Genomic DNA, 23,685 nt, shown 5'->3' with positions numbered 1-23,685 from the left:
TGCTTATGCAGCTGTTTAAAAGTCTCTGCACCCTTCATGCCACAGCAGATGAGAGGTCGAACATCCAAATGTGCAGCTGAGCACCATTAAAAAGAGAAGAAAACACGGAATTAAAGCAGCTCAGCTGATGTCTCTGAAGCTCTTGAACAGAGTATGAAGGCCAGGTAAAACCCACAGTCTACAACAGACACTTTACAGAAATGTAAACCTACTGTGGAAGCGTGATAGGGGGCATCGTTGTCCATCTGTGGAAAAACCCACATTGGCTGCATGTTGTCTGTCTCTGCGTGTTCATAAACGAAGCTATCTATCTTCCTTTGGATCTCCAGCTGCCTAAAGCTGAAGTTAACAGGTTTATTCTCAGCTATAGTGAAATCTAGAGAAGTAGAACAAATAGTTGGACTATAAATAGCCATGCCACAGCTGGTTACTCCTGATGCAGCTTCTCATTGACTTCCATTATAAAGCTGTCACATTATAGGCCATGACTCAGAGGTTCTGAGGTTCTCGGCTGTGGGTTCCGTTGGGGTTTATCCAGAGTAGTTATTCCAAAGAAGTGACTAAGCAGCAGGAGCAATCTGAAGGGTTGGACCTCTGTGTAATTATTCTTTATTTGTGCTTATTTTCATTTAATGGGGGAAGTTGACTTTTACTAAGACTTTGTGCAAACATGTTATGAAGGGGCCAGTCATGTAATCAGGTTAATTAAGGTCAGGAAAGATTTATTTACTCAGGGTTTCCACAATATTGCAGCTCGGACTTCTGGCCTGAGATGAACTTCAGTTTCCACCTCTGACCTTATCGCTATTCTCCAAACCTGTGGCTCAGCACCGACCTGCTGCAGCACCACTTTGATCCTAATCCAGCCTCTCCAAAGCTTCAACTACTCCTCCCTACACCTCTGCCTCAGACTGCTGCATGTCGCTCTTTGTGGGTGAATAAAACTATTCAACAGGTAGGCATGACCAGTATTAATCATGATGTCCCAACCTCAAAGGCATCAGTGACATGGACTCTGCAGGCAAGTCCTATCCACAGCTCTGCTTCATCTCAGACTGGACTTCAGGATCTATCCTGGCATCTGCTTTCTTTGGTATTCATTCAATGGCTGCTGGGTTGGACAAGTAATGGACTTTGAAGCCTGGCAACAGAGTAATTATGTCAGAGACATTGGATACCTACTAAGAAGCTTTGCAGAGATCCAATAAGTTCTGCAGCTTCATATGTTCCAGCAGGATCTCTGTTCTAGATCATTTTCTAGTGGACGCAAACAGACTTCTGACACAGTTTGATCCCTGGTTGAAGCGGCACAGATCAAGTTATCTGCAGAACTTCATCAAGTTTCATGCAGAGCACAGTTACTTTTCTATTATCTGTGTCCCAGCTGTTCACCGTCCAGTTAGTGTTTCTTAAATAATAAACCCTGACTTCACCTTCTGCAGGTTTAGGTCCTTCAAGGGAAACGTTTGACAAAACTAAAGCAACTAAACTTATATTACCAATAATTTATTTAGATATGAGCTTGTTCTGACTTAAAGGAAACTTCCTGAGAGTCTCATCTCTCTACACTCACAATATTTGCTGTCTCTATAAACTCACAGTTTAACCGGGACCCAGATGAAGAAAAATAATACAGTTTTAAAGAGGCATTCAAATGTTTTCTTAGTTTTTATCAAGTACAGAAGAATTATGCCAAAAAGGCTGCAGAAGGTTCATTCCATGAAGATCCAAACTGGCAGTGAGTAAACTGTGTGAAGGCAGTGAATGTAAAATCAAAAGCAGACATCTAAAACCTATCATGACTCTGGTTGGAAACATCCGTGTCACTACTTTGCGCTAGCAGCAGCTAGAGGTGATAGCCATTAGCATTAGCAAGACAGAAGGAACGGCACCTGCCTGACAGTGGAAAGACAGCGAGATTTTAGGAAAACTTCTACTCAAAAAAGCTCATATAGGAACAGTTTGAATTTGTGTACAATCCTGAACATGGAGGACTTTGTAATGCCGAAGAGATTTATATTCATTGCAATCCACTGTATCACATTTCAACGGGGTCGGCATGTTATAATCTGCCCCTGTTGCAATGCAATTGAAATTGCCACGAGTGTCCTGCCTTTGGAGTTGAGATGATAAGCGCTGATTTTTAAAAATGTCCCTTGACTTCCTAAAATTATGAATGAACTTGGTCTCTGTGAAGTCGTTAAAATCCCTGCCCCACCAATCATGACTGCACCCCTGCAGCCAAACACAGCGCTGTTTAGACAAAATGTTGTAAACAGCCAGAGTTTCTGTCATGGTTTTTAAGATGCAGATACAGACGGGAGACAGGAATACATTTAAGATGTTTATTAAAGGCTCGGACAACGGGGAAAGAGACAACGTGTGGCTCGAGCGAGGTCTGAACGTAAGTGCTGGAAAGAGATTATAGTGTATAATGGTCTGTCACTTTTTAATTGACGGGTGATTAATGACCCTAATCATTTCCGGTCCCCCATGATTTCCGGTCTCCCCTTTGATTTCCGGTCCCCCCTCCCCATTTCCGGTCCCCCTCCCCCATTTCCGGTCCCCTCCCCCACTCCAGGAAGCCGTACCCCTCCCCCATTTCCGGCCCCCTCCCCCACTCTAGGAATTCGAAACTGACACAGCTTCAACAAATAGGATCTTCTCACCAACATGACAATCAAAAACGGGGGGGGGGGGGGGGGGGGGGTTACCGCGCAACTCCGAGACAGGCTCAAGATAAAACAACTCCGGTTATTTTTCTGCTTAACGCATGGCATGACAAGATGATAGCAGACCGGATGTCAACGCTGTTCTGCAACTGTTGCGACTGGAGAGATGTTTTGAGGATCAAGAAAGTGGTAGCTTTTTAGACCCGCCCTCCTCACAACACCCGATAACGCCCCCCTTCAATGTTAACCACACCCCTTCTCAGTATAAAAAAACAACCGGGCAGACCGATCGGAACATCCATGCAGCTTCAGTGACCAGACTTTTAGCATCTGAAACCATGAACAACTACGCGGTTGAAAGAACTACCGATTCAACATCACCGCAGCATGGCTCCCCGGACAGCGACAAATTCTTTCCGGGACCGTACCACCCTCCTTCACCCTCGCCAACCCCTGAATCCTCTTCCGAACTCGACAGCGACAGCGAGAGTCTCCTCACATCGCTGCAGAAGCGTATCGACGACTGGGCCAATGCCCCAGGAGGCGTGCATGTACGGCCCGAGTACTTTGTTTTATGGGATGAGAATTCCACGCTTCCAACCACACTTCCAGCCAGGCTTCCAGCCATGCCATCTCTGTCAGAGACCCAGGAGGAAGATTCACAAGTGCTGAATCTTCCACCCTCCCCGGACTGTTCTCAGTCTGAGTACTCACAGCTCCAGGACTCGCAACTTCCCTTCGGCCAAGGAGTTCCAGCCTCCCCACCCCCATCACCGCGTGAGGACGTGCAGATTCCATCCGGGGAACCAGACGCTTACACCGGCGCTGATGAATACGACGGGTGGATCCGCTTCGGCTTCATCAAAGCGGTGAAAACTGTGGTGCACCATCTTTTGAGCACCGCCATCGAAAAGTACATGCGTGGAAAGTGCTACGGATGCATCAATGATCGTCCGAGTCAGAGAGACCATGAATGTTTGGAGCAGCTTGAGGACCGGTTCTTTGAAAGTAATTACTACGGTGTAATGCGAATGCTTTATAACGAGCGTTTCATCGATGCCGTTCAACGGTTTTTAGCCGCTCGCAACATCCATCAAGACAACGACACAGTCAATGCCGTCGCACAGGCCTATCTGTACGAATTGACGCTATCCAAGCGGGTGCATGACCACATCAGCGAGGTGTATAATCAGCTGGTTCAAGAAAACTATGACTTAAAAGATCAACTTGAAACCATCACGCAGTACTGGCAGGGGTCTTGAAACCAAAGCATGCATGCTTTGTCATATCTTTCTGTTATATATATATATTATATGAGTGTTTTCTACAATGAGTCTGTGATATATGAAATGATTGTTTTCTACAACTAGATTGTGATATATGAAATGAGTGTTTCTTTTACATTGAGTTTGTGATATATTAAACTAGTATTTTCCGCAATTAGTTTATGACATTGTATTAAAAGAATGTCTTTCTTTTTATCTAACCAATGAGTGTTTTTTTTTTACATTGAGTTTGTGATATATTAAAGTAGTATTTTCTGCAATTAGTTTGTGACATCGTAACAAAATTAATCTCTTTCTCTAAATATGAAATGAACTTTCTCTACAATTAGTTTGTGATATAATAAATGCATATTAATAATAAAATATATAAAAACCCAAATACAGACCTCTTTTCCTTCATTCAGCATCACTACCTGCATGGGAAGGTATGGCTGAAGAAAAGTTAATGAAGCGGGTATATTACACGCCTTCGCACCCCGGCTCTTTCGGCGGGGTAGATAGACTACAGAGAGCTTTGGAAAGTGAAACCGGAGAGAAGGTACCGTTTGAAAAGGTCCGAGACTTTTTATCGGAACAAGATGCTTATTCTTTGCATAAACCCGCAAGAATAAGATTTCCTAGAAATAGAGTGTTTGTCACCGGGCCTCTGAAACAGTTCCAAGCCGATCTTTGTGATATGCAGAGCTTGTCCGAAGAAAACGACGGTTACAATTATTTATTAACCGTTATCGACGTATTTTCCAAAAGAGCCTATGCCAGGGCTTTAAAAAGGAAAACAGCCTCTGACGTCGTAAAAGCTTTTGAATCCGTTTTAAAAGAGAGTCAGATTCCAAAGAAACTGCAAACTGATGACGGAAAAGAATTTTTCAACAAATCATTCAAAGCGCTGATGGATAAAAACGGTATTAAACATTTTTCCACGGCTAGTGAAATAAAAGCGTCGGTGGTTGAGAGGTTTAACCGTACGTTAAAATCAAGAATGTGGAGATATTTTACCGCAAACAACACTCTCCGATATCTAAACGTGCTTCAGGATCTGATCAAAAGCTACAACCACGGTTATCATTCAAGTATTAAAATGGCACCTATCCAAGTCACCGCTAGTAACGCTTTTCAAGTGTTTCAAAATCTGTACGGGACCAATTCCCAACGCACTACAAAAGTCAAGACCGCATTTAAACCAGGTGACCATGTCAGAATCTCCAAGCTGCGTGGCGTGTTTGACAAGAAATATGAACAGAGTTTTACGGACGAAATCTTTACAGTTACAGAAGTGATACAACGATCTCCACCCGTCTTCAAACTGAAAGATTTAGACGGGGAGCCCGTCCAAGGCTCTTTTTACGCAGAAGAGCTTCAAAAGGTGAAAATATCAAAAAACAAAATGTATCAAGTGGGTGACATATTAGACAAACGCACCGTGCGGGGGGTCAAACAGGTCTTAGTACGTTGGAAAAACTGGCCGGAGAAATTCAACAGCTGGGTGAGAGCCGACGACCTGCGAGACGTATAAAAGAAGACGCTGCTCTCTGACGGTTGACAGTGCAACATGGACCACTTAACTCAGGACGAAGGATTTTACCTGACGCTACCCTCCAACGCTAGCCGGGATGTCTTTAAGGATAATAACATATCGAGTTTCCGCGTGGATTTAGCCGAGCACATCAATTTACAAGGAGAATGGCAAGTGGCCTTGACGGAGGTTTCTTATCCACACACATGGCATAACGTTCCTTCAGAAAATGCTTTTTTCGAATGGCGGAAAGCGAGCGAGGAACAAGTCCATCGCATACAGATTGGAAACGGATACTACAGTAATATGAATCAGCTTATCAAAGAGATCGAAGCCCATCTGAGAAAGATAGATTCAGATATTTATTTCAAGGTTAACAAACTCGCAAACATACTCACCTACCAGGCCGGCGCTCAGTACCATCTACGTTTTCACGCTCCACTGGCCTACATGCTCGGCGCGGAACCCGGAGAATGGATCAAATTCGACCACTGGCACGCCCCTCACCCTATAGATTATAAAGCGGGTTTCTACCACCTCTATTTTTACAGCGACGTTGTTGCGCCGCAGATAGTGGGGGATGCATACGCGCCCCTCTTGCGAACAGTTCAGGTCCAGGGCGTTTTTGGAGATATTATCACGCAGACCTTTCATAACCCCTACTATCTCCCCGTTGCCAAGAAACATATTGAAAATATACAAGTTGAAATTAAAACGGATCAAAACACCCCGGTGAAATTTACATACGGAAAGTGCATCATGAAACTACATTTCAGACCCGTTGGTTCACGCAGAGCGTTCAGGTGAAACGGTTCATGCTTATAAAAACACACGATTGTGGCCAGAATCATTCATAGCTGTGCAACCAGTCACAACGACAACGTTGCAGCGTTCTAAAAACGTGAGGAAGAAGCGACGACAATCGTGAAAACATGGTTTTCTTGAGAGAGGATCCGCACCGTTTTATCCCTTACTACCAGAACCAGGTAGGGGGAGAATTACCCGGCTTCTATGGCGCCCCTGTTATGTACGGCCGTGGGATAGGATCCATATTTTCAAAATTATTTCGTTTCGTATCACCCTTATTTAAATCCGGCTTCGCTATTGCTAAACCGCATCTGAAAAAGGCTGCCACAAAGATCGCCTCGGACGTCATAGGTAAAGCTATGACGAAAATAAGCGGCTCGCACGAGGGTGTGAATAACCAAGAGGGGTCGGGTGTTATGGTTTTGTCAAGAAGAGCTAAAAAGAGACCTCCGGGGCAACGTGTTGGCCGTTCACAAATAGTTCTGCAGCGCAAAAAGAAGAAATCAGTCAGCAGGAGCAAAGCAAGAGGGAGGAGGTCCGTTGTGAGCAAGGATATATTTAGCTGAATTATTATTTTTCAATAACAATAAAACATGGCTCTTTTACACCGGAAATCATCAGAATGTATGCTGGCGGAACTGGACTTGTTTTCCGCCCCCATGACACAACTTTCTATCGAAGATAAGCTCTACACAGAAATATTACCCGTGTCAGCGATTACAGACACCGGGCCTATCGAGTTCTTTATCCCCGGAGATGGAGAGAAATACTTGGATTTGAACGATACGTTACTTCATGTCCGTTTAAAGATCACCAACGCAGATGGAAGCGACCTGGCTAACGACGCCGCTGTCGGGTTGATAAATTACCCGTTGAATACAATGTTTAGTCAATGCGACGTTATTCTGGGGGACAGGTTAATTTCACAGAGTAGCGCAACTCACCCGTACAGAGCAATGATTGAAACTCTGCTCAACTATTCAGAAGACACGTTAAAGAGCCAATTTAGCGCGGGCCTCTTTTACAAAGACACAGCGGGAGCTATCGACTCTATTGTTACCACCGACGGTCCAAATTCGGGGATGAACAAGAGAGCCGCTTTCACCGCTAATTCCAGAGAGTTACACCTGATGGGGCCTCTTCACGCAGATATTTTCTTCTGCGAAAGACTCCTCTTGAATTCTGTCGATATGAGGGTTAAACTAACCAGAGCCAGCGACGCCTTCTCTCTCATGGGACCGCGTGATTCAACCTTCCGACTGAAAATTCTGGGGGCTTCGCTATTTATGAAAAAAGTTTCAGTCTCCCCGGCTATCCGACTAGGGCATGCCTCAGCATTAATGAGAGGAAACGCCCTCTATCCTCTTTCGCGCGTGAATGTGAAAACGTACTCTGTCCCTGAAAATTCCAGGATATGTACTCAGGAGAATCTCTTTTTGGGAACAATGCCGAAATATGTCGTTTTAGGTATGGTCAACCACGAGGCATTCACTGGAAGGAGAAGCATGTCGCCTTTCAACTTTAAGCATATGGATGTGGAATATTTAGCGCTCTGCAAAGACGGCAGACAGGTCCCCGCCAAAGCGTTTCAACCCCAATTCAACAACGGTATTTCAGTCAGGGAATATTACAACATGTTCACCTCTACAGGTCGTCATTTAAAAGACCTTCCTTTAAGCATCGCTCGTGAGGAATTTAACGAGGGTTATTCCCTGTTTGTCTTTAATCTCAATCCGAGCGAGGACGCAGACGCTCTGTCACCGGTGTGCAACGGCAATTTGAGACTGGAAATGAGATTCAGAGTTCCGCTGCCTCACACGACCACCCTGATTGTGTACGCGTGTTACGACTCAATTTTGGAAATTGATTCAAAAAGGCAGGTCCTGGTGGATTATTATTAAAACATGAATAACCACGAGATCGAGAGTCTTATGCATCACCTGTTGGGGGACCTATTTTGCGGCGTTTGGGCTTGTGATCAGCTTCCATTACTCAAACGCACGTACAGTGCCCCGGCCTATTTTATCGTCAACACTCATCCTTCACACATGCCTGGTGAACACTGGCTAGCTCTGACTTTGGAAGAGAATGATAGAGCCACCTTTTTCGACTCTTACGGATTTCCTCCGGATTTCGAATTTTATCCCTCGAGCATAGTGACATTTTTGAAAGAGAGATCCTCGAAAATATTGTATCATAATCGTCAACTTCAAGACACTCTATCAGTCGTGTGCGGTCATCATTGTGTTTATTATCTTTGTCATAAAGCCTGCGGGCTATCGATGCATGAAATATTGGCTACCTATGATGACAGTGTTTATAAAAATGATGTCATGGTATTTGATTTTGTGAAAAAATATCAGCGTTGTGTAAAAAATAGGGCCTCGTGCTCGTTTAATCACGGAACGTGTTCTTTACAAATGTTTAAAGATTGTTACAAGTTGTAACTTGTCTAAAATAAAAACACTGTATACATGAATAATTTGAAACATTAAAGTTTTCTTTATTACAAATTCATTTCTGTAGTTTTTATTTCATACAGAGTTTTAAGGAGAAAATTTCAACCATGCAGGGTTCTTGACTCTTTTGCTCTTGACTCGTTCGTTGTAGGGGGTTAGATGCTCAAAGTCTATTCCGGAGAATTTAGGGGACAACACAATTTTTCCTTTTCGTTTTGCAAAAGGTTTAGCTCCGTTCTTCTCCGATACGTCCGTTTCTGCCATGCCTCTGTATTGGTCACGAGCTTGCGGATTACTGACTGAGGACACGGGGATGTTTAGCTCCTTCAGGGCGGTCATGAAATGGTTCCAGCCTACAGGTTCATGACTCTGTGTTTTCCGCTTAAATGGGAGCAGAAGGTTTTTCAGCAAATCGAGTAGATGTGAGCCTCCCATCACACGATCCCGATAAACAAATTCGCCTTTCGACGTCCAACTCGTACCATGTAGGGACAACTTTTTCAATATGTATTCTGCGTTTTTGCGATCTCTGTTTGGTAGAGCTTTTAGAACTTCGCTGGCGGTTTCATCCAATTCCATAGGAGAGGGTGTAGAAGCAGTAGAAGCAGAGTCCGCCTCACCGTCATTATTGTCCGGGGTAGGGTTACGCTGCAAAGTTAAAGTCACTCTGGGTTCCTCCAGCTGACTTTGTTTGATCAGAGTCAGATATCTCTGCAGCAGAGCGTTGTACCTTTTAATTTTTTCATAAGAACTTAGTCCCTGTTCATTCAGTATCTCTCTCATTTTAGAATCCAAATCCTCTTCAGCCGTCTGTCTGATAGAAGGCTCTGACGGAGTCAAACGTTTGAACTGATGCGGAGAGACGAGATACATCTTTTGCGCCGTCCTAAGAGACATTTTCTCATCTCCTGATGAGACCTCCCACCAGCTCTCCGATTAAAGGAGCCACAACGCTTAGCAGGGGTAAAATAAACCCACCTGTTTGATTTTTCAGAGCCAGCTGCTTACGTTTTAAACCCGTTCTTTTATCAGCCAGCAATCTGATGATTTTTTTCTGCTTTTGCAGTTTTTTATGTTGAGCGGGAGATACTTTAACGTTACCTTTTAAGATGTTCAGAGCTATTTCACACAAGGCTTTGAGAAAATCCGGCGAGCAGTGAGCGAGAATGTCTTTCCGTTTCTGCACGGTAGCATGATACAGAGCCCTAAAAAGAGGTATGTTCCTTTTTATGCGAGCTGACATGGTAAATTAATTTACTTGGGTACATACACAGCCGGCCACTGACCAGGGAGCATCCCCGTTCTCAGTCTGAAACGATCTGGGCAAGTGGGAGTCAGATCGACGATTAAATACCCGTGAGGTTCTCTGGTGGCGTCTTGAAAACTCTCCATAAAGAACGTTTTCTCTGACGGGAACATCTGACGGGCTAATATATTCAGCTGCAGTTTATCTCTGGGGTTCTTAAACAACACCATATAATTAGTATTTAAACTGATGGTGCGGCTGTACTTGCCTTGATGAAACACATTCTGAGTCAGCATCATCACGCTCATATTTCTGTGATGTCTGTATTGCGTAAAAATCTTGACCACTTCAGGATGCTCCGAAGCCTGGAAAATTACATCGTCCAATATAACCAGATGATTCTGATCAGGAGGAAACAGATTTTCATCATCAAAAGAATCAGGTAGTCCTTCGATGAATTTAATCTTTTTATTCATTCTCTGCAATTCAGCGTACATGGGTTGAAGAGATGTATAAATCCATACAATATTTACAGGTACAACATCCATAACATGGTTACAATTCTGCAAAACACGTTTAACAAAAAAGATTTTCCACACCCGCTCGGACCCACTATCAGACATGAAAAAGGGGTTTTGAATCTAGGGTCAAATTCAATCTCCTGTGTTTCACCGGAGAGCGACATTGTTCTCGGTTAACCTTTTTAGTAACCAAAAGGGAGAGTTGTTCCGTCAGGAAAAAGCCTTCTTTTGTCATACACCAAGCGGAACTTTTTCTGAAATGTGGCATTTTTAAGTTGGATGTTTCTTTTATCCCTCCTGATGGTATGCTGCGGAGCTTCTAACACACCCCCTGTAGACCCCTGCAGATAACCTTCTACCAACTCTTTCACACTGTCAAAATTCACCCTCTCACTGCATTCCTGAGTTTGAGTGATGCCTTTACAACGCATCACAACTTTTTTCTGGTTTCTTGTCTGGTAAGCGTAGCTTTTGGGGCCTGTTGAAACAATTGCTGTATGGTATCACCTCCCAGCTCATCCGTTAAATCCCCCAAATAATTTCCCAGCTCGAGGGAGGTCTGACCCCGTTTAACCACGTAGATCAGGCTGTCTGTGTCAATGTACAAAACGCGCTCCTGAAGTGGTTCGAGACAGGTGAATAGTTTCAACCGTGCGTGTGCTGTGGTGAACGCCGCGATAAATACATTATTCACCCTGTTGGGCGGGGAGATGCACCGTTTGTTGTATTTCCACTGAATCATACACATCTCATCGTTCAGAAAGTGAAAGTAGCACACAACGTATTTACCTGAAAACAGGAAGTTAAAAAACTCAGCTGAGTCTGTCACAATGGTAGTTTGACCCAGTTCATTTCTCTGCGCAAATTTTCCCCAAAAACTGTTCAAACACAGTTTAGCCACTTGCCTTTTAGCGGGATTGACCTCGATCTTCCGTACATCTAGCTGGATGCCCTGGTTCAGTTTGTAGTCTGCCACATACTTTAACCTGCTCTCCTCATCCGTTGCTTCAGCGGGGAAACCTGAAGCTTCCTGCTTACCCTTGAGAAAAGTGTGGATATATGGTTTAAAGATTGAACTGCTCTGGTTCTCAAAATGCCAAACCTCGGTGATTTCAGCGACGGTGTAACCGAGTTCCAGAGCTTTGTTGAATTCGAGGGTTACCCATACCCCCGTCAACGCCCTCTCTCGGTCAGTGTGGCTGCATGGGCCTGCCTGGTAGTTCATTTCTGCGCAAGCACGGCAGAGAGTAAACACGAGTTTACCGGTAGATGTCTTGTACGGCAAAACGGGAAAAAACAGACCGCGGGGTGGAAACACGGTCGCCCTGATGAACCCGAAATAGTTACGCGGATCGTCAAAATCTTTGCAGATGATTTTAGGGTGGCCGAGAGGATAGGGACAGTTTGCATTCACGTACGGGTACAATGAGGTAAAATCTACATAATGCACCGATTCCTCCTCCTCCGCCGTGTACCGGAGTCTGAGAGCACAAGTCCTGCCGCCGTATAAGGCATCACGCGGGGAAAAAGGCTCCGGTGCGTTGAAAGACTGTAGAAACCTTTTGAGACCCGGGTGCGACTCCTTCATTAGGATCCAGTCGTGTTCCCATATAACTTCTAATTGCACGCCGTAAACCGATTGCAATAACCTCGCTCTCTCCATGGTAGCAGAGTGAAATGTTTCAAAGCAAACCCTCCTGAGAGGACAGGTCTGGTCGGGTGGAAAGCAAGTGGGACACCCATGAAAAAAACACCCATTGAACTCAAACGCGATTTTCACCCGTTCAACCTCCGCGTATCCATCGACCTGATAAGGGCCGATTTTCTTTTCACCTTTATTGAGCGCATGCTGAATGAAAATGCCGCGTTCCTGAGCCACCCATTCTAACCACTGAATAGACGCGTTCGAAAATGTTTTACATTGACGTCGGTAATCCACCGGGGAGGGGATCGCGAGAGTGTTAGGAGGGAGGAAATTGGATGTAAACACATTCATACAAGCTGAGGCAATGGTGATTGACTTTAAAGGATCCACGGTTGTCTCTTTAAAGAACTCTTCTCTGAATTTCACACAAGCCTTGAAAAGAATCTCCACATCATTTTGACAATAATGAAGAGCTTCTTTCTGAAAGTCAAAGGGGTGTTTACAAGCCTCGCTGTACCAAATGTAAAACCGTTCCTGTTCGGCGGGATTCATGCGGTCTACGGCGTAGAAGCAGGGGGGAGGAAGCGGACCCACGTAGTTTAAAGTCTTCTCAGAGGAGAACAAGTGGGGAAAAAAACCTTTACAGTGATCGGTGAAGCCTAATGCTTTTGGCATTTGGCTGAGTTTCATAGTAAGGAATGAAAGGCTGTCGGTGAATTTCAGATCATAATCAGGCTCGGTAAAACAGAGAACTTTACTTCCCTGTGTTATTAAATGTGGTTTAATGCCCAATTCAACCATCACACTCAGAACCAAGTAAGAGTCAAACCCTCGACTGTTGTGAGCTAGGAAAGTGAAACCTCTGTAACGAGGATTTCTGAAATGGAGCAGAAAATCCCTAACGCAGTTCAGTCCGTAAGAGTACCAAACATCTCCCGCAAAAGTTTTTGTGTAGACAAGGAATGGGATGTGTCTCCCAGTTTGATCTGTAAAGGTTTCAAAATCGTAAAAAACCAGTTTATTGCCGAGTTCAGGGTCTGTCAGTGTGGGTTGAATGTAACACTGATGCTCGTTTAACGTTACATCAACACCGCTAGGGACTTTCTGACGACAGACCGTGCATTTTATTGAACACTCATGAGGCTTGCTACCCCCACCTGCTGCTAGATCATATAGCCTTTTACACAGAGGACAGAATTTAGTTGTTTCGCAGTTACTCACATGCTTTCCGAGGTTAGGTCTCAATCTGGGGACCTTGTGTCTATCGAGGCAGAATGAATTACGGCAGATTCGTTTACAATCTGTGCATTGTACAGAGTTGTGCTGTTGCAGAGTACATTTCGGATCAAGACAAACTGAACAATGACCTTCGCAGTTATGCCTGTTTATGTTTTGGAAACCGGTAAAACAGTAGTTGCAAATATAGTTAGAACCGGTGAACCCTGTCAGGTTTTTAATGCCGTAATAATGGTTTTTGAACAGAAGCAGAAAAAGAGGATTTGAACGATCGGAAAAGTCAGTCTGGAATTTACGAAGCATTGCGTCCTTACCGTCTTTATAGAAAACGACAATTTTCCTGTTGAGAATCTTTTCAAATTTTTGCACGTCGCTGAAAGTGACGGGGGTTTGCTCTGTGAGGCCCGCTGTGCATTGCCAAAGTACAGCTTGCTGCACGGCTTGGGCATCTGTAAAAGCAGGGTTACACAGATGGGCAAGACTGATTGAAAAACAAAGCTGATCAGAACGATTGGCGACGATATACAAATGTTGACGTTTTTTACGAATCAGTTCACAGTCCAATGTTTTTTCGGCTTTACGTTTGACACCTCCATGAGGGTTTCTTACAACCTGAACAATCATTTCTAAGTTGTTTGGATCCGGCAATTCCGCGTTTGACTGCGTTAAATCCTCTAAAAATTCCAGAAATGTAGGCAGAATTGAATCACGTTCATCATTTACCTGAACGATGGCGTGATGAGAAAATCCTTCTCCGCTCAATTCAAGCTGAATAATATCGCTACGAGAGGCAAGGCGAGCAGCTGACTCTGCGAGCTCGGTGAGAATATGATACACTTGTGTGTAAAATTCGGCGGGGTTGGGAGCGTCGCCGGCTCGCGAGGCAATGACGTTGAAAGGACGTCTTATTTCTGTAACATTGAAACCTTCTCGCTCTCTCTGGGTTTGCTGGGTATGTTCAGAGCTGTTTGCAGCTGACTGTCCATGACTGGTGCAGGGTTGATCCGCTCGGTCGGGTGCAATGAGAGATGGCTGTTGAGGCTGGTTGGATGTGGGATTTGGCAAAGCAGTATTGAAAGAACCAGTGGGATTTTGTTCACCGTTTTCTACAAGAGCCCCACCGTGTTGCACATACTGAGCATTTGTAGGATTAGGGCTAAATGTTTGAGAGAGAGAAACGTTTAATTGATGGACCGCTTGTTCTAACCTGGACGGTGAATGTGGAGCTACATTGAAAGAACCAGGCACATGCTGAACAGGAAGATTTTGAAGGTCATTAACCATTTGTGTGATTTCGTGTAAAGCGTTTGTAACTTGCTGTTGAAACTCTAAGGAATTATTTTCAGGCGAGTATGGTTGAGAGAAAGAATCATTTAATCGTTCGATGGCTCGTTCTACAGATAGTAAACGTTCAAGGTCCAAATCTGGACCCTGAGTTCTGACTGGGGAATTTGGGGTTAGATTGAGAAATTCGGTTGCAGGGTGTACAGGGAGATTACGGAGTTCATTCACAGCTTCAACAATTTCATTCAATGCATTTCTCAGTTGCTGGCTACCCATTTTAACAGAGGTCACAATTTAAAAGGTTAACTCTACTGTAGCAATGAGATCTTGGCGCTTTCTTTCAGGAGAAAGATGCAGTTTCTCAGAAGCTCCTCAGCTCTCCGACTGTAGTAGGTTCCTCTGCGGCCGCAGTATGGAATTTGTTGAATAATCGATGCAGATTCTGTAATAGAACAGAACAACTATAATCAGGAAAGAATAAAACATTCATTTATTATATTACAAGCTATTTGTAGAAAAAGGTAGTTTCATATGTGGAAAGAGATGAAAATATAATGTTTTAATATGCCATGAACTAATTGTAAATACAGATATTTAATATAGTATGAATGGGAAGTTATTATACGACTGCCCAATTGTAGAAAAGGATGCTTTCATATTTAGAAATAGGTGAAATGCATTGATTCATTATTATATAATAAAGAAAAGAAGGATGCAGGGGATTTATTCATTTTATTATACGGCGGCCTAATTGTAGAAAAAGGTGATTTCATGTGTGTGAAGAGGTGGAAGAACAATGATTCGTTATGATATAATAAACTAATTGTAAATACAGAGATTTAACAAAGAAGGACATAGGGATTTATTGATTTCATTATTTATTGTAGGCGAAAGAAATTATTTACCCGTTGCAAGCCTTCGAATCGTAATCACTTTTGTCTCGAGCTTCGGAATCACTCTCTGGACTATCTTGAGGGTAGAACTTAGTGTAATGAGACTGGGTCTTTTCCTCTTTCTTAAGGATCGTCTTCTCCGGATCGTATCAGGGGCTGCAAAAATAAAAAAAAATATATGTATATAGATATAAATAAGTAAATACAATTAAATAAATTAGTAAAAACAGCATATGGGGTTGAAAAGTGAGGAGAGGCCTGATTCGAACACACACACACACACACACACACACACACACACACAGAGGTTAACACTGCCCTACTTTGTAAAATGTCCTGACTTCAGAGGTTAAAAACCTGTGATGGTCCCCATTAAGACGGTAGAACACGCACACACACACACACATACACACAGAGGTTAAAAACCTGTGATGGTCCCCACTAAGACGGTAGAACACACACACACACACACACACACATACATAGAGGGAAGGAGGCCTTAGATATTTTCGAACCGTGCAGAACAGTGGTTTAAACTTTAAGAGTGTAAATAAAGAAATAATAAATTAACTATTAAGTTAATTAATGAAAAAAACTGTATTACTCACCGTGTGAAGAGGTTGCTGGCAGATCAGTTTGAGGTGCGTTAGGGGGTTGTATCTCTGCACCTCCAGCACCGTTTTCCCTCAGGAGGGCTGCTTCTGTTAAGAAAGAAAGAGGGAGCTTTTTAATGGAGCGAATTACACGCATACAATGATTGCAGCAGAAATAAACACACACACACACACACACACACACACACACACACACTGAAAGAGTGAGAAACTGAAACATACAGAGGGAGGGAGGTTTTTGAACCGTGCAGAACAGTAGTTTAAACTTTAAGAGTGTAAAAAAGAAATAATAAATTAACTATTAAGTTAATTAATGAAAAAAACTGTATTACTCACCGTCTGAAGAGGTTGCTGGCAGATCAGTTTGAGGTGCGTTAGGGGGTTGTATTTCTGCACCTTCAGCACCGTTTTCCCTCAGGAGGGCTGCTTCTGTTAAGAAAGAAAGAGGGAGCTTTTTAATGGAGCGAATTACACGCATACAATGATTGCAGCAGAAATAAATACATAAAAAAGATTTAAAAAAAAATGCATCACACCGGGGAATCGAACCCACGTAAAACTAGAGCGGAAACTGCGTGTTAACGTAGCACGCCACATGGATGTCCCACAAATTGCCTACCGTATGATGTAGTCTCCCGCTGGTCTTGAACCGTCTGAACTGAAGTTTCAACGCTCAGTGTGACTGTCAATGGCATACAGTGAGAACATGAAACTGGGCTGGTTGAGAAACATAAAATCGATAGTTTCAGAGTTATAAAGAAACTTACGATGGGTATGGTTTGCTGGTGGAATCGTTGCTTGTGGTACATCCGTTTGGACTTGGTTGTTTTGCAAGGTAGGTGTTTGTGCTACAAACAGCTGGCGAGGTTGAATGCCCGCTACCGCTGAGTGGAGGAAGAGAGGTTGGCGAACCGGCGGTGGTGTACGCAGATCAATGACTTTATCTGTTTCTTGTTTAGGGGTAGACGTATTTTGCGAGGCAAAGTCCTGGCGGGTTTTGCTTCGGGACGGGCGGTTTTTCAGTGTAAGTTTACTCTCTGGCCGAGTTCTTTGCGGCTGAGCCTGGTGAACACCGTGCTGTAGGTAAGGATTACCGCTCGTCTCATCAAAAAAACCTAAAACAATAAAAATAAAATGGTTAAAACAACGTATTAGTATGTTTAAATACTTTAGATACTTTATCTTTATGAAGGTAAATCCTACCGTAGTTCAACGGTGTTAAAAGTACATTTTCTTGCTCCACACCTGTGAGGTCTGAAAAATAATTAAACATATATTGTTACACAGCCGAAAAGCGTAAGGGGGGATTCCCCAAGTGACATTACTACGGTATCACATGATCAGTGGCGTCATAGGGGGGATTCCCCCAACCGTATATTCAACGTATAACTTAAAAATCGTTAGAATATATTCATTAGAACTTACCAAAGAAGCGTATGCCATGTTGTGGGTTGGAGCTTGCGTTCTGACCCTCGGGGTGGATCTGAGCGTTAGTGAGGAGCGAAGCTGAAGAGGTTTCTTGCATGGTCCTGACTGATGACTACCTTGCACCGAATGAGCATCTTTATACATTTCTGGTACTGAGAGGATGCATTTACTGAGAGAGTCGTTACTTCCAGCGGTATACTAAGTTTTACCGAGGCCGGATACCCCGACCTGCGCGGAGCAGTGTCTTATTCAGATAAGTTGAAACGCTTTCCTGTTCTGCTAACTAACAATGGCCTGGTGTGTGGCGCACTGAGCGGCGATGGTCACTGGTTTATTGAGATAACAGGGAGGTTTCCTGTTCGGCTCCCTAGCTGACCAGGAAGTGTAGTGTCCATCCACTGATCTGCGCTGAGCAGACACTCTGTTGATGAAGATAACTGAGTGGCTCGGTGTTTTTGTTTATTAACTAACAATGAAAGGATGTCATGCTCGTTGAAAGGAAGGTTTTGCTGTTGTGTGAAAATGATAAGATAAGGCCCTGCACGAATTTGCTGACTGCAAATGCCGGATCGATATTGTCTCCCCTTCCTGCAGTGCCACATGTGTTTGAGACAGCTCCTCCTCTCCTCTACAGAACTCGTGAAACTCGGGGGTCGTGATCAGTAAGAGAGTGTCCACCGTAGTATGAGGACGCTTTTTGTTGTCCCGCTAGACTGAATTGAGCTTTATATCAGGATTAAGGATTCTCTATTTCAGCGCAATCACAACGGTGCGGGAAGGAGGTTTTTTCCACGTAGAGTGTGGCTTGTCTGCTGCTGAGCGTTAGATTGAGTGCATATAAGATACATTAATTGCGTGTGTACAACCGAAATAAATAGATATAATTATAAAGTGAATTGTATTATAATTAATATCATCATTTAATATGGGTGGTATGCTGCTGCTAAGCATCAGATTGAGCGTGTATAAAAATTAAATAACTGGATGTGGATAAACTGAATTAAGTAGCTGGATGTGTATTAAAGGAATCATTAGACATTAAATAATCACGATAATAAAGTTAATAACTATATTAATAATAATATCGTATTAATGACAATAATATAATATGGGTAAGGCAGGAAATCAAAGGGAGGCCGGATATCAAGAGGGGCCAGAAATCGACGGAGGCCGGAAGTCAAGGGAGGCCGGAAATCGAGGGAGGGGGGCCGGAAATCAAGGGGGACCGGAAATGATTAGGGTCATTAATCACCCGTCAATTAAAAAGTGACAGACCATTATACACTATAATCTCTCTGGAATGACTACGGAAAGAAAGAGGAACAAAGTTACGAGAAATCGAACCAGGGGAGAATTCCAGAAGCTGCGGCGCTTACCATTTAGTCGAGAAGACCTATCCGGGAAGAGTAATGACGAGGGAACTCTGTGACCGTAACTCATTGATGGTAACAGGTGGCTGAGTGACTGGAGGGCTGACAGATGGTAATGCTGGCGAGGGATCCGGAGCGCAGTTGACGGCAGACGGGAGGAGCAGATGGAAGAACCGGAGTATTGCGGGTGAACCAGGTGAATCCAGGGAAGGGGTTCTCGCGCCCGGCTTGGTACCACCAAGAGAGTATGAGGGGAGCTGCCAGAGCAAAATCTGAGCGGCGGGGATGCTGAGGAGCTGGTTCTTTGAGCACGACGTCAAGGCAGGTGAGTAAATCCAAACACGAAAAACTGAAGAACACCAAGAGAGGCAAAAATTATTCCAAAAACAGGATTTCCAAGAACTCACAAATATGAGGCACAGGAGACAGGTCAGGGGCCTAGGCATACCACAACTGGGTTAACACTCTGGCGTCTTCCATCTGTCTGAGCACTCCTTAGGAAGCTAGTGGAATCCGCCCCTGACAAGCCGCAGGTGTGGGCCACGCCCCCCCAGTCAACTAGAACCATCTGTGAAGCAGAGTTAGAGCGCGGACACCACAGAGAACCCTGACAAAATCGGAATTGAACATTAAGACCTGCAGTGTGTTGTGATATTACCGCCAGGATCATCAAAATAATTGATCTTAGATTGAATAGGGGGTTTTCACTGACGTCACTGGCCAACTTCCGGTCCGCCATATTGGGTGGTACACTTCCTTATCTCTAGTTGTCCTACACGTATTATCGTATCGCGAATGGATAAGTACGCCAGCACGCTAGAGCGACCAGATAAGGACGTATATCTGAGGAAATGTTCCGTGATCGACCATATGGACCCCTATGCCCTCCACGGTGCCTTGTTTAGCCGTAATCCAGATGATTGGCCAAATGTAGAGCACGGCGACATAGTGCATTACCTGGTGTTCGGTGAAAACCCTTTGCACACTCTTGAGGAAATGAGAGCTTACAAGGGTCTAGAGGCTCACAACCAGTTCACATCTGGTTATGTACATCAAGGAAATCGGCATCATATGTGGACGGGTGAGTTTTAATAAGATGGTAAAAATGTAAACAATCCGACGCAAATGTGTCGCATGCTTCTGCGGTGGCTGACGGCCGGCGGTGCGCGAAGGCGCTTGGCTGCAGGGCCGATCGACGCCGCTCGCGGCTTTAATTATTTAAGCAGAACAATGACCAGTGCAAAATTAAGTTGTATTTACCGTATTGGCGCCGGTAGGAGCTGCAGATCATAAAGCCAGCAAACAGTGGGAACACAGCAACTCGTTCAAAGGTAAGCTGCGCTCAGACGGGCTCTGGCACATGCTAACCGTTAGTGCTAACAACCACTCACGCATGTAATGTACTTTTAACTAGCTGCTATGTGTTTCAAAGGTTTAGAACACACTCTCATTGACATCGGGATACTGTGGAAAGTTATGTTCGGTCGACTTACAGCCGCGATCCAAGCGAGCCAACGACTCTTTGTTATCTCTAACAGTTGTTCTCCGTGGTTGCGCCTCCAGGCAGGAAAGCGGTGGAAAATTAATCTGTTTCTATGTTTTTCCCATGGCGATCATGTGTTGCGCTGTTACAGCCCACAATACAGCAACGGTTTACCATGGTTGAAATCAAGTTAAGGTGAAATTAATCAAATTAAAACACGGCTGAGAGAGGGAGTACAGTACGCGGTAGTAATAGGCAGTAGAGGCGGCGGAGGCAGTCAACATGGCAGCCGCGGAAAGTAATAAGTCATAACGCCCAAGCCCTATTATTAATATATTCTTCTTACATGTTTTAAATACTTAACAGTTAATTACCTGTGACAAAGTGAGCACCGCAGACTCTCGCGTATTCCAGCTTAACACCGTCCAAATCGGACCTGGATATCCGTGTCAGCCATAGGTGACGGCGTTGTTCAGAGAGCTGTTTTGTTTTTTCACACTGATTCACTATTACGGCTGGTAGGCGATAGAAAGAGCTTTGTTCTCCACCTCCACGGGCCGTGCAACCAACCATTAAACACGTTTTCCCCATTTTTCACTTCCAATACTGCCTAAGGCGTCATACAATGCAGGTCAACGGTGCGAAACGACTGCCACCCAATATGGCGGACGCGCTGAGTAGTCACGTGAGCGTGACGTCAGCTGAAAACCCCCTATTCTGAACAGTGGAAGGGTCACAAAGGAATTCCACTCTGCCCGTACCACGAGACTCTCAAGGCTTGGACGGCCCTTTCTCCCAGCAGGAGGTCAGCTGTGAGCCCTCCTAACAGATAAGACACAGCACAGACAAAGAGCCCAGATCACTTCTCTTCGTCTCTTCTCCTGAATCCAAGCTGCTGGGACACACACCTCCAAAACCCTCTTAGGACCAGCACTCAAGGAGAGGGGGGAGCCATGTGACTGAAGGCCTCCGGGAACTATCGATGGGGCCTGGAAGAGGCCTCGAGCTAAGTCAGAATGAGCCTTTCTGAAACTCAGTTCCTCCCTGGCATAGGGAGAAACTGTCAGCCGATTCAAAGATAAGTCTCTCACTTCTGCTTAAAACAGATGCCGAAGTGAAGGAATCCGTCTATGCCAGCTTTGTTCTGCTTTCTCAGCGCACCACAGACGAAGCTGGTTCCAGGCAACGCAGAACTGAAAAGCCGGCACAGAAGCAACGTCCCCATGCCGAGGAGAGATCTGCTTAATTTGTGACTGCAACCGGGGTCAGAGTCTGTCTGGAGGACCAGGCCTCCGACCCGACCACGCCGTTAGCCACATGCTGCTGCAAGGCTAACGCTAGCCTGCCAAGAGCCAAGCGCTAGCCCGCTAGCGCTAACCAACAACTTCCTCCTTCAACGCCCATTCCGTGAATGGCCAAACTGAACAGAACTGAAAAGGACAGGTTTGGGCAGCGGTCTGAGGGTGAAGAAAAAGGTTTATTGGGAAATGTTTGTAAACCGTGGTGTTTAGAACAAAGGGCTAACCGGTAGGTCACGTTAGCCAAACTGCTATTAGCCTTGCTGACATCCGGTTTCGGACCCCTAAAAAGGAGTCCGTTTTAAAGCATAAAGCGTAACTGTTCTGCCCCGCCATCCTCCGATGGTGTTATGAGCCTTATTCCCGCATCAATATGGTATATTAATGCCGGTTTTCAAGATAATTTTGATAACTATAGATTTTAACCAGGTTAGCGACGATCGCTGTAGCGACCCCTAGCGGCTGGAGGTAAAATCGCATAAACAAAGGCAAGCGATTCTGATTTAAATGATTTTACAGGACAAAACGGTCCTCAGAATATTATTTCAACAAATAATGTGGTGCTTGACTTGGGCTTTGCATTGTGAATGGATTGAAATACATGGTAGATGTTTTTTTAACTCCATTCCATGTTTTTGTTAATCAGATCTGCAGTGAACCAGGATTCACTGAAGTATTCTGATTATGATCAACCACTTTTGTTTGTCTTTTGTTTGTTTTGCATGTAAATAGTTCCTTAGCTTAGCTTCTTTTTTATCTTCATTTTGCTTGGTAGTTTAGTTAAGTTTCACTAGCCTAGTAGAGAGGATTTATTAATCGAAATATTGTGTTAATTCAGGTAAACAGCATTACATAGTGATGTTCTCTGGGTGTTCATTTTATTTCTGTTAATAAATTCTTGAACTTGAAAAGAAGCTGTCACTCCTTTATTCTATGTGTGTGCAGGTTTTGCTGTTAAAAGATCGCTAGTGCTCGAATTCATCCCTTTCAACCGTTGTCTTGATATCAGTTTAAGAGCTGATCATCACCAGACAATACTTAACAGACAGAGAGTTATTTATGAAACATTAAATAACTTTTAGACAGTGCATAATTGCACAACAAGTGGGAACGTAGCCCTCCTGTCTCTGCCAGATCTCTCTCTCCTTCAACTTAATTTACCTCTGCAGCTTTCACCTGTGCTAATTACTCCACCTGTCTTTCCTTCTGTCTCCTCCTCTATTTATTCAGCCAGTTTAGTCACACTCATTCTCAGGTCCTCTGTTATGATACCCCTGTTCTGGTTCCCTCCTTGGCATGTTCCTGATCCTTGTTTCGTCTACCTTCCTATAAGTTCTGTTATTTATTTATTTATCATTAAACCACCTTGTCACTTCAGCATGTGACTTCTGAGCTCTTGCCTGCACTTTAGTCCATCAACAACAACCTCAGACCTGACATCATGTATACCAGGCTTAAATTACAGACTGTCTCTCAGAGACAGCTTCTAAAGCCCCAGAAAGATTTGTTGGATTGCTTACCAACTTTTGAAAGTGTAACTGAAGAGAAAACAAGTAGATTGTTAAAAATCCAGCTTTCAGAAAACCTTTCAGCATTTTGGACATTAATCAGTGACCTGAATAAAGTTCTGTCTGGACACGTCTACTGAATGTCATCAGGAGTCAACCTCAGAGCTGTTAGGAGTTACTGGAATTGATCTCTGAAATTACAGAGGAAGAAATTAAGCCTGGAAGAGCCAATACTGTTTGACCTGTTCTGAGAGGTTCTGCTGGTTATCTCCTCAGTCAGACTGAAGTTGGTCGGTCCATAATTATTTGCTGATGATTAGTTGTTTGGATGTTGGTCCCTTCAGCTCAATGTCTTCCTCTCAGGTCCAGATCAGTGATAGCTTGATGAAAGTTCCTGATGAAAAATCTTGGATAATAAGAGT

At 44.1% G+C, this 23,685-nt stretch overlaps 1 protein-coding gene and 1 long non-coding RNA gene across 2 annotated transcripts in view; both read right to left on the bottom strand.

Annotated features, from left to right (window-relative positions):
* The window catches only part of armc4 (armadillo repeat containing 4), a 212,094-nt gene that overhangs the window by 157,711 nt on the left and 30,698 nt on the right, over positions 1-23,685 (bottom strand). The gene's annotated exons all lie outside the window — the stretch shown is intronic.
* On the bottom strand, positions 15,580-17,199 carry LOC118556818. The gene is made up of 4 exons (XR_004927391.1): positions 16,944-17,199; positions 16,796-16,858; positions 16,513-16,605; positions 15,580-15,718 (listed from the first exon to the last, which is right to left on the bottom strand). It is a non-coding gene; the product is annotated as an uncharacterized LOC118556818 (long non-coding RNA).

This window comes from Fundulus heteroclitus, chromosome 21, assembly GCF_011125445.2.
Source record: "Fundulus heteroclitus isolate FHET01 chromosome 21, MU-UCD_Fhet_4.1, whole genome shotgun sequence".
NCBI classification, from domain to species: domain Eukaryota; kingdom Metazoa; phylum Chordata; class Actinopteri; order Cyprinodontiformes; family Fundulidae; genus Fundulus; species Fundulus heteroclitus.
This window is presented reverse-complemented; position numbering and strand designations above follow the sequence as displayed.